Below are 9771 nucleotides of genomic sequence, written 5' to 3' on the forward strand. Positions count from 1 at the left end.
AGGAGGTGCCGCCAGAGGCACTCAAAGATGCACCTAGTACCCCAGAAGAACGGGTGTACGACGAGATTTTAAAAGTGCTCGGATAAATCAAAGAAATATACTGAAATAATTTTACAGAAAATGACGCATCACCCTAATACAACCTATTGGAATGGCTTGGGAGAGTTTGTGTTTCGTGGAGAGCCGTTACCCGGAACGAATATGGTTGATCTAATGCGGAACTTAACAGCCCGTCATAACATACCATCCTATCGGAGACCTAGGGGTTGGAAAGAATTTATTAAGGCCCTGGCGGCTTGAACATTCCGACCTCGGCCGTACCAAACATGGACACTAGAGAACTTCTAGAGAGTTTCAAACCAACCTCCCCAGGGAGCTTCTGCTGTCTCTGCTGCCTCTGCTGCCGGCGTCTGCTACCGATACACCTGTTGGCAGGAAAACCAGATCTCAAAAAGAATGAATGGATTCCTTATTGAAATGTAATTATATTTTTGTTTAATAAAATATTATTTTTTACACAGTTTGCCTATTCTTTATTAAGATAATTACAGGGTCCAGAACTTTGCATGCAGGGTTGATCCTGAAAGCTTCTTAAAGTGTTCTTAGACAAGGTGTTGACAAAATTTTGAACCATATCATCGTTCTTGGTGACTTCATTAAAATACAGGTTCATGACCTCTTGATAAGAGCGTCCTTTTCCTCTATGGTGCAGGAAAAAATACAGTGTTGTCCGAGACGGTGGAAAACCAGTTTTGAAGCTGCGGGTATGGTGAATAATTTCTTTACAGTTTCTGTTTAAAAAACTGTATATTTCCTCAGGAAAATAGATAAAGTCTGGTGGAGCTCCATAGGAATCAAAAAATTCTCCAATTCCGTCTTCTCTGAGATGTATCGCCAACCAGTGTTCTCCGGGTTGTTTTGACGGTGAGTATTGGCGATGATCATGGTCGGGAGCTCCGTAAGTATCTTTTTAGGCAGTTCGTCGCAAGCCAACACTCCGTAAAACAGATTTTCTGTGTACGGATTACTGGACATGAGTTTGTTGATCTGCAGGGTATTCATGCTTTTTAGTAATCATAAAGTATATTTCTTCTCTGGTTTATTTCAATAATGTTGTCAAAGACCGCGTACACTATTAGATTCACAGTATGGGGTAGGGGCTGCAGCGGATTTCAAATCTCATGTTCCCTGTTTTCATCAATGAGAAATGGTCCCCGCATTCTTGATCTGGCGTCAAATCAAAGGCAAACAGGGTGTAACCTTTAGAGAATTCAGAACGGCTGATGGCTAGAGGCTGGTCTTTCAAGTGTTTTCCGTGGCCAACACCAGGTTGTAATATTCTCGAGCGGTGGTGTCATTAGCAAAATTGGGCTGAAATGGTTTGGCGGGAATCTGTTCTCCGTCCAAATACAAGGCCAGGAATTCCACATGGTTATGTTTGAAATTGAAGGGGTTTCTGGCGTAATCCCCGGAAAAGGCGTCATTATCCACCATGCCTAGGACCACGTACTTGGGTAATTGTCCCAAGAACAAATTCTCCTGATTGCTCACCCGAATCCCGGCCGGTAAACTGAGAACTTTCATATTCACTCTTTCCAAGGGGTACTTGGCGTTGGCGTTTGTGAGTGCGTGTCGTGCCCCAATTTCACCGCCGCTGAAACTTTAACTTTCTTGACAAAAATAGAGGCGGCTAAAATGTTTACTTTGTAACGCTTCGGCATCTCCGGACATCAGACAGAATTCATTTTGCTCGCACCATTTTTATTCTGACGTCCACTCCGTTTAGAATTAATTTTTCTTGAAAAATAGGTCAGAATGAATAGATCCAAGGAGTTCTACTGTCTTACCCTGGGCGTATAACCGTTTCTTTTTTTGAACCCCTCATTCGGACCGTCCAAGGTTGTGTTTTCATGTTCGTCGGCCGAGTCTTTGTAAAAAAGACCCGTACCAAATTGGTACTTGAGAGTTTCACTGCTGTAATTTAACAATCCCTCAAAAAGGGCCCTATACGGGTAAAGGTTGGAACTCTGGGATATTAGCGATCTCCCAGGGTTACATCCACTTGTGAAATAAAGCGGCTATCGGATAATTAACAAAGGCTACCTTGGCCACGGGGGGTGGATTAGTTCCGTCGGCATTGGCGATTTTGCAGCGGACGTGTAGAAGCGTGTTATTCAGGTCCAAGTAGTCTTCCCCATTCCGGTAATCAGAAACTCCAGCGGGCGACTTCAGATAGAGCTGAGAGGGGGGACCTCGACATAGATGCTTTTTTCTACACTAGTCTGAGTATAGGGTACCGTAAACAAGTCCAGTTCGGCTTTCACACACTCTTGAGACATTCGATGAGCGAAAGACATCTTGAGTTAAAAATGTTTTTCGATTTCTTTTTCTGGGCGGGACTTATCCTTGTGGCGGAGAGAAGAAAATGAAGTAAAAGCTGAGCGGCGTCTTTTGATGATCGGGGCTGGTCGTGACCGGGAGGCCTCTTACGTTTAGTTTTCCTCATCACCATTAGGCCAGCCCCAGCTTGATTTTCTTCGTTTCCTCGAGTCATCGCTCCTGACACGGCTCCAGCCACCACGTCTTTGACAATATTCTTAGCGGCTGATTTAATGTGTGGCTTGACAATTTCGAATCCTCTTTTCAGGAGAGGCAAAGCTCTTCTAAATAGCCCTCGAAATATCCCTCCGATCCCAGAGCCGTACATCACTGGGGACCCAGAGAACCCGGGGAGTCCGTTACCGGCTTGGGCTTCATAATAATGCACGTAAGGGTTGGGGTCCAGGTAAGATCTCATCTCAGTATTAGTCGTGTATACACCTCTTGGAGGGTCTGAAATGTAACTTGACTAGGACCTTGCCAAACTGAAATGGAACCGCTTTGTTCTGATCCGTCTTTATTTCAATGGTCAAAGTATCAAACTGATTCTTGCTAACCGGAACGTAGTGCGGTTTGTCGTAGGTGATTGTGGTAATCTTATTCATCTCATCCTCAATATGTACGCATCTCAAGAGAGGGACGTAGCTGTCTCCGACTCTTTGGTGAGAAACAATGTCGCTGTAGGCGTACAAGGAATAAAACCCGCTCTGATATCCGGGGTAAGGAGCTTCATTCACCAGACCAATAGTTTTGTCGGATGAGCTCCTAGAATCCTACCTAATTGTCCCTTGACATGCAGAGTTTCATCCTTCACAGTGTTTGAGAAATAGAATCTACGCTTTAGAGCTATAGCGGAATTTCGCAGGGTCTGATGAACGGGACTCCAAGAATTTCGAATCTTTCAACACCACTTCATTCATCTTGTCTGACACTTTCTCGACACTAGAGTAATAGCCCGCGGGAATACTATAAAATTTAGCTATTAGCGGATTCACCAACATAAATTCATTATCCGGTTTGTCTAGGGTATTCCAGGTGTGCGGATACTGAATTTCGGCCAATCCAACTTCCCAGGGGCCCTGTAGTTCGATTGGGGCGGATAATTTGACGGTAAATTCGGATGGTATTATTAGGGAAAACATCTTGGGAAGAATTGCTGGGTAGTACAACGTAAAAGCTTTTTCTCTCCATTGTGATCAGACCGTGAATGAAATACTAATTTTGATTCTCAGTATTTAACGTCTTGCGCATAGCTTTCAGGGATCCAACTGTTAAACTTTTGGGCCACCGAACCATTTCACCAAAATATGCTTTTTCTACGGATATTTTTTTCGCCAAAATCTTTTCAATCCTAAAGACGTCCGTACCTCGAATCTTTTGTAACTCGGCGTCGTAAAACGAACCTATAATGTCTTCACCGTCATAATCCTTGAGCTTGTAGGGGCGGATCCCTGGGGACTAGTTCAGAAACGGTAAATACCTCGTCTGAAAAGGTTTGTTCGTAGCCCTTGGTAAAAGGATTCCGGGATTTTGATACTCTGACCGTATCGCCGACTTTGAATTTATATTTTAGATTTCTTTTGGTTTTAGTTAGGCCGTATAAGTTTTTAAAGACTTTCCAAGAATTGGAACTACTCACCTCAGCAGGGGCCATTTTTATACCTCGGTGATAGCTGAGATTATAAGATTTCACCAAGTCCTGTAGCCCCGGCAGATAGGACCGGGTATTCCGGGAGCTGAAATAACGCCACATTTTGGTCTTCAGAGTTCGATTGAACCTCTCCACCACCGAAGCCTTTAATTCACTAGCTGTGGTGAAATGTTTTATCCCGTGTTTGTTGATCAGGCTTTGAAATTCCCGATTGAGAAACTCTTTACCGCTATCCGTCTGAAGTTTGACGGGTACTCTACCTTCCTCCAAAATTTCTCGAAAAGCCCTGGTTACTTCTTTACCCGTTTTGTTTTTCAGAACCCTGACCCAAGCGTATTTAGAAAGAATATCTATACAAGTCAGTAGATACTTGTAACCTCTGTTATACTCGGACAGGTTTGTCATATCCGCCAGATCGACCTGCCATTGGCCGTCAATATTGGAAACATACACCTTATTCCTTTTAAAATGGATTCTGGCCGGTTTATGTATCGTGTAGGTGTATTGCCCAGATAACCAATCTGACACTTCTTGGGACCCAATATGGTGACCCGCTTGCGAGAGCTCTTTTCAAGGAATCCTTACCCCCAAGGATCCGGGATTCTCAGAGTTATAATATGTTTTTCCAAGACCTGCTCCATCGCGGTGATAAAACAGACACTGACACCAGTTAAAAATTAGAAAACCTTTATTTAAGAGTCTGAATTTTTTCAGGCGTTTGTGTTTTCAGGCTCAGAAAGACCCATCAGCTCTATCATATCATCAAGTTCCAGGTCATATTTGGTCCACAGATTCATATGACCCTCATGATTAATATTTAAACTTACAAAACTCATTTGCCACACGGGGTTACACAGTAGGAGTATTCATCCATTTCATAAAATGACTGCATTACAGTATCATGAATAGAGCTGGTACTTTCAAATTCATCTACAGTCTTTTCAACCACTACACATATTTTGGGAATCGGCAGTAGAATATTAAAATACCCGAGAACTTTAACAGCTAGTCGTTTCAGCCAATATTTACGGAAAATATTCAGAATCTTCTGAAAGCGACCTTGACGGTAGCCGATTTCAGGTTCAAAGAGGCATGTATGCCTTACCTGGGCAGGGTGATTTATACCACAGCCTTGACATTCTTTTTTCTGGTCGCAGTAGACAATAATGTCCAGCAGAGAAGTCATCAGACCTTTAACAAGCTGCAGGGCCTTTTCCAGGTTTCTGGCAGTACCCCATCGGGGCAATCCATATTTGTCTCAGAAAGTCCTATCAACATCGGCTCCTGCGGAACTTGTTTGTGCACCCAAGGCTGTCCTGGAGCTAGGTAAGAGGTTTCTGTCTGATCGCCATTAACGGAGACGCCAGTGTCCGGCTGATCACCATTGGCTGTGACGGGTGGCCTTACGACTAGACCAAGGAAACTGGAATCCGCTGTCTGTCTCAAGGTCTCTTGACCAGAGAGTGTAATCAGGCCGTATAGTAAAATAACGCGGGTCAGATTCTTGGTGGTCCTGAAGGCAATCCATCCGGCCAGAGTTATAGAAATGGTAAGATTCAGGTCTTGAAGCTGCAGTCTTTGGAGTCTTAGGCGGAAACCCCGAGGCTGTTACGCCGGCATCCGTCATTTCAGAGTCCGGAGTTGACTATATGCGAGAGCTTTTAAAAGCTTCAAAGAATTCTGAAACGGTCTGATCCTTTGTCTGGATCCGTTGACAGACTGAGTATTTATGGTAAGAGGGATGGGGCGTGGCGTAAATAAAGGGGTTTTACAATTGTCATTCCGATTCGAGCGATGTTTCAACCAGTTAGTCCTTTACGGCGTCGCTTCAGCTTGCAGAATTCAGTCCTTGAATACTACAGGCGGATGACATTTTCCTTATCGATCGCGCATGATTCTACCATTGTTTCGCACAACTTGACCCGTTCCTCGTCGGTCGCTCCAGCTTGAAGAAACTCAGGAACCAAACATCTTTTAACCTTTTTCAAACGATCCTTAGAATAGAGCCTACGGAACTGATGCTTCACCGGGGCGTCGGTCATAGATTCCATTTTTTCTTCACAGAGTGTTTAGAACTGAGGAAAATGCACGACTTTTATACAACAGTTTCAGAAGTGTCCCAGGAAGCGGAGGGCCAGACATCATGTGCTGCAGTGAGGCTTAGGCAGGCCATTCAGTCTGGGTATGGATAGGAACATGCCTGAACTTGTCCAGGGACCGGCTGCAGCATGCCTGAACCTCTTTGGAAGAGGGGTGGGGGGCTGGGAAGTGGTGGGGGTGGTGATGGGTTCAAGGGGGGCCTAGGCAGCCCTTGGGCATGTCTGAACTTGCCCTAGTGAGATGGGGCAATGCAGGTGGCCAAGCAGGGGGGCGGTGGTGGGGGTTCAAGGAGGGTGGGGGCATCCATCAAATTGCCCTTGACAGTTTCCTGGGGAAAACAGATGGCTGGGCTAAAGGTCAACAAACAACCGGTGGTTGGGGGTGGGGACTTCCTGTCATTAATCAACAGGGGCCCGGATCAAGGTCATCCAAGGTCAACAAAACAACCGGTGGTGGGGGAGGGTACTTCCTGAAAGGTCATCCAAGGTCAACTAACAACAGATGGTGGGTGGGGCGGGACTTCCGGTCTTCGATTAAAAGGGGGCGTGGTTTAATCTCATCAATCAAACTCGGATTAAATTTTGACAGAAGCCGCCTGACATTATACTACTCATGTTATTTAATTTTATATATTTGTTTTTTTTCAGTCTTGTAAAAAACTTAAAGCTGCATTGAATCATTTGAAATAAATAAAAGTTTTTATTATTTATTTTACACATAGCCTCCAGAATCATCTATTAAGTTTAATCTATAAATATAACACTACAAAATAAATAATTTTTAAATATGATAATTTATTACTATTTTACCAAGACTAATTAAAATGTAATGTGCTGTATAAATGTGCTAATGTGTTATATTATTACAAAATATAACAGACTAGAGAGACAATGTATACATATTGGATGGTTTGCTGACAATTTATCATACATGCCACAATCTTGCTACCTGAAACAAAAAGTATCAAGCAGAATATACTGAGCTACTTAGCCAATATTTTTCAACTTACCTTGATCAGAGACGCTTATCTCTTCTTCCTCTATATCCGAGTCCGACTCAGATTCAGTTGAATCCAGCTCGATGAACTGCTGTGCAGAATATTCTCCTTGCCTCCGTGCTTTCCATAGTATATCTATAGCTTTGACTATGTTTGCTCCATTGTCTGTCACTATAATCATAACCTTGTTTTATGTTACGTACCATTCATCCAGAGTACTGTTGATAGCATTTGCCAAAGCTTGTCCCGTATGCAGATGACATATGTGTCGTAAACTTAACAAAGCATGCTGTGCTTGGTTTGTTGGTCAGTGATAAAAGCATGCAGAAATTCCTAAAAACGAAAACCGTCAGACCCTTTTTACTCCATCTGTCTATACAAAGGGTTAGTTTCCGAGCTTGTTGGACCATTTCTTTGATACGCTGTGTTGCTGTATTCATTTTATGTACTATGAGCGCATTTATTTGTGCAGCACGTGGCATGCTAAATTTGGGATCAAGAGAGGAAACAAATTTTTTGAATGAAGGCATGTCACACAGCCTAGTAGTTTCAATAAACAAGTTTACTTGGGTGTCTTCACGTTTTTGGTGTTCAGCTGAGTTTGTTCCCCAATTTGCTCTCCTCTGCAAACACAATGTTAATGTCTGCTGTCTTGTATGATGTGTACTAGAACTTGCATGTATACTCAAATTGCACTTGCTTTTCAGCCTTTCTTTTTCTTTACCCAGAAATATGTCGTAGGATAATTTCTGATAGCTATTGAGGTGCACTTTAAGGTTTGTTGGGTTTTTACCTTTAATCTGTACAGCACACAACACACCATTCTCCAACACTATGCACTTACTGTTGTTGCTTTCAGCATTATATTTGAAAAACTCCCATACGGCGCTGTGTCATTTTCTTCCGGACATGTTGATCGCAGATACCCTCTGGTCAGATAAAGTTTATATGCTGAATTTCATCACCTACAGGGCAGGACCGGAAGTTTATGAAAATGCAAACATAGATTCAGCCACATTCTTTCAGACATGATCACAAAAACTGATTTTCTTTTAGAAATTATTATTGAATTTCAGTTAGTCTTTTAAGCTACTGTAATCGTTTCGTATCATTTTAGTTTTTCATCTCAGTTTTGTTATTTATTTTATTTCCGTTTACGAAAATGTTTTTTCATTAATAGTTTTAGTCTTCGTTTTCGTTTTAGTTTACGATTATTACCTTGGTCTGTTATTTATTTATGGCATTTCCCTTCTGCTTAACTTTCATGAAATACTTCACAATAATTCACATATTGAAGAAACTGAACAATGAAAGCCACTATACAATTGCTAAGGTGAAGTGGTGGCTGTGTCGCTAAAGGACCTGAGCTTGTAACTTGAAGGTTGCAGGTTCAAATCCCGACAGTGACATGGGAATGCTGTTCTGTTGGGCCCTTGAGCAAGCCCCTTAACTTGCAATTGCTCCAGGGGTGCTGCACATATAGCTGACCCTTGCACTCTGACACCAAAACTACCTGGAAAGTAAATTGGAACATATGAAAAATGGCAAATTCCTAATACAAGAAATTTTATATGGTGATTAAAGGATTTTTAAAAAATAGTACCAATTTGTACAAATAGCAAAAAATAAATTCTATAGTCCAACACATGGTGAGCTAATAGCTATTTACCTTTAAGTGTCTTTTTAAACTGCAGGGTGTGTCAGTCTTTTAAAACAAAAGAAGCACTGTAAATAGTTAAAAATGCCTGATATATTATTCAATCTACCTCAAGAAGGCAGGGAGTAAAAATAGACAGTAAATAGTAATTTAAGAATGACTCAGGCTGGATGGCCTCTTACCAGAACAATAAATGAATGAACCTCAAAAACAAAAGCAGACACTATTTTTTCTGCTTTAAGATGCCATGTTATAGGGAAACTATTACAGTGCAACTAGTGAAAATTTTTCATTACAGTTTTTGTTTGTATATATTTTAATTAACCATTTTACTAAAGTATTAATAATCAGATTTTAATTAACTTCTGTGAATTTTTGAGTCCTTGAGATAAATTCCAGTCTAGTCATTATCTGCATGCTGTCTGCACATTCCCTCAGTATTCAGGATTTGCTTACATGTTCAAAATATGAGCAAATTAGGCTTATTGGTAATTTTAAATAATTCCCATATGACAACGTGAATGTGATATATGTGTGCGTGCCCAGTGATGTATTGGTATTCTGTCAGGACTGTCCAAGGCAGCTTGCTTTATCCGAACTACTAAGTTACAATTAATAATACTCTGAATGGTTTGGTGTAAGTGATACATTGTTTGTTTCCTAGTCAGCTTTATCTGGTTCAAGTGAAAAAAGATTTTTAAGTGCTGTTTCCTTTCTTTGTTAAGGAGTTCTTCTTATTCTTTGCATGTGTCAAACCTTCTGGTTGCAGGTTGCACTCCAGTTTTGTCTTTGAGGTTTTAACGTACAATTCCCTTGGTTACTAGCAATGTTACACATGCTGGGTAGCTGGTAATCTCCCATTGTTAACAAGGCTAAATGCATATCTTTTACGTACAGTCTCTCTCTTGCTCATGCACTTCCTCATCCAACTCCAATACAGACAAGCCTTGCACTCTTCCAGTCCTGCACAAGATTGCTATTTTTAGT

This window comes from Polypterus senegalus, chromosome 9 (genome assembly GCF_016835505.1).
Source record: "Polypterus senegalus isolate Bchr_013 chromosome 9, ASM1683550v1, whole genome shotgun sequence".
Classification (NCBI taxonomy): Eukaryota; Metazoa; Chordata; class Cladistia; order Polypteriformes; family Polypteridae; genus Polypterus; species Polypterus senegalus.